At 33.4% G+C, this 2,500-nt stretch overlaps 1 non-coding gene across 1 annotated transcript; it reads right to left on the bottom strand.

Moving 5' to 3' along the window:
- Nucleotides 1-1,009: 1,009 nt before the first annotated feature.
- Nucleotides 1,010-1,096, bottom strand: TRNAS-GGA (transfer RNA serine (anticodon GGA)). Its single transcript has one exon. It is a non-coding gene; the product is annotated as a tRNA-Ser (tRNA).
- Nucleotides 1,097-2,500: the final 1,404 nt, after the last annotated feature.

The following is a 2,500-nucleotide window of genomic DNA, read 5'->3' as shown; positions in this document are numbered from 1 at the left end:
TTTACTGGATTTCACTTCATTTATAATATTTATCATTTAGTTTTCATTTAAGTTTATGAAATTTAAATAAAATAAAATGTTTATGAAATTTAAATAAAATAAAATAAGGAGTCTTTATGTCGCGTTACAGAGGGCCTCGTTTCAAAAAAATTACGCCGTCTGGGGGCTTTACCGGGACTAACTAGTAAAAGGCCCAAAACCGGAAACGATCTTAAAAACCAATCGCGTTCCGGTAAAAAATCTCAATATCGTATTCGTTTAGAAGAAAAACAAAAATTGCGTTTTCATTATGGTCTTACAGAACGACAATTACTTAAATACGTTCGTATCGCCGGAAAAGCCAAAGGATCAACGGGTCAAGTTTTACTACAATTACTTGAAATGCGTTTGGATAACATCCTTTTTCGATTGGGTATGGCTTCGGACTATTCCTCAAGCCCGACAATTAGTTAATCATAGACATATTTTAGTTAATGGTTCTATAGTGGATATACCAAGTTATCGGTGCAAACCCCGAGATATTATTACAGCAAAAGATGAAAAAAAATCGAGAACACTGATTCAAAATTATCTTGATTCATCCCCCCCTCAGGAATTGCCAAAACATTTGACTCTTCAGCCATTGCAATATAAAGGATTAGTCAATCAAATAATAGATAGTAAATGGGTCAGTTTAAAAATAAATGAATTGCTCGTTGTAGAATATTATTCTCGTCAGACTTAAACCTAACTAAAAAACAAGGGTTCGGACAATTTCGTCCTCCCCTTCGCCGAAGTCTAAGTAAAGAGACCGAAGGAAAGTAAGGTTTTGATCCGGAAATTTTTCTATCATTCATCTATCATTGATCGGTAGGGGGATTTTCATCTCTTGTGCATTCTTTCCAGTCTTTTCGTTTCCGTACCACAAAAATTCGAAATAAAGAATCCATAAAGGTCTAACCGTTGGAATAATAGTATCGATTGTTATTTGATTTGATACATTGTGGTCAGTAACATTGTTGAATTAGTACGGAAAGAGAGGGATTCGAACCCTCGGTAAACAAAAGCCTACATAGCAGTTCCAATGCTACGCCTTCAACCACTCGGCCATCTCTCCTACAGAATGATTATGGCCCAGAAACCGAGTTAATAGTGAGTCATTAATATTCAATTTTTTTTTTGATAGGCACGTCCAACCAATTCTAACTATACAAATAATTTTTTTTTAACTATGTTTAATGGATACTTTTAGCTCATGATTCTATTTAGTTTTTTAAACTATGATTCCTTTTTTCTAAAAATTCGACTTTTACAGTTTTCGATTTTTCACCAACAACTGTTTATCCCATACATATATCTAGTCACAAGTTATGAATCATAGAATGATTATTCGATTCTTTTTGCTCTTTTTTGTATCATAATTCAATCAAAAAACTTCTAGAATTACCCCAGTCAGATAAATAAAATTCTTTTTTTCTTCAACTTCGCTGAAATCAGAATAGTTCTCTTCATTCTGATCCTACTACATTTGGATGAAATTTAACCGGATTGAAATATTTCTTCTCTTTTATTGATTCCTGTGAAATCAAAAAGAAACAATTTTAATATCGAGTGGGATTTTTTAATGAATCCGTTTTTATGTTATTTCGTACTATGCAATTCCTTTGTTTGTGGGATCATTTTCTCACGAGAGGTAATTAAAAGAAATTATAGAATGGGGTTGTTACCGATGCCTAGATCTGGTGGGATAAATGGAAATTTTATCGATAAGACCTTTTCAATTGTAGCCAATATCTTATTACGAATAATTCCGACAACTTCCGGGGAAAAAGAGGCATTCACCTATTACAGAGATGGTGCGATTTGATTTTTTTTTTTTTTCAATTTTCTTTACCGCTCTCCGTCTTAGTAGAAAGACACAGTATTCGGGATAGAAAGAAAACAATAATTGAAATAAATCTACGCTTCTTGGAGGTGCAATTTGAAAATCAAAAAATTCCTTCTGTCGTGTATCCCCCGATTAATGTAACCTTAGATGCTAGAATTGTCGATTCTAGTATTAAGCGAAAGGTGTAACCTATGGATTAAGTCAACCCTACTCCACTAGTAAAAATATTCACTAGTAAAAATAGGTAGCAGAGGGGAAGAAGCACTACACCTAGGAATCAACAACACGAAAACTTTGTTATAAATTATACCTTTTCCTTATCGGGATCGGAACTTAGAAAAATGGTTGGGACAACAAACATCCATCTCGTTTGTATTTTGGATACCTGTATAACCATCGAAGACTGTTGAAGTGACTAATTCCTGGAAATTTAGAGGCGTTGAGGACAAAGAAATTGTTAGAGTTACCATTTTTATTTTTATCTAGTAAACCATGCTTGATGTTAAGAAAAGATCTTTTACAGGAAGGTTGGCTAGAGATTTTTTGTAAAAACGCTAGTCCCATGAGTTCATAATGAGAGTATTTCAATGTTTTTTGATTTCATGTATTATTCTCATCTCATTATGCGCATCA

The sequence above is a fragment of the Cucumis melo genome, unplaced genomic scaffold (assembly GCF_025177605.1).
Source record: "Cucumis melo cultivar AY unplaced genomic scaffold, USDA_Cmelo_AY_1.0 utg000855l, whole genome shotgun sequence".
In the NCBI taxonomy this organism is placed as follows: Eukaryota; Viridiplantae; Streptophyta; class Magnoliopsida; order Cucurbitales; family Cucurbitaceae; genus Cucumis; species Cucumis melo.
Note: the sequence above shows the minus strand (reverse complement) of the source record. Positions and strands in the feature narration are given on the sequence as shown.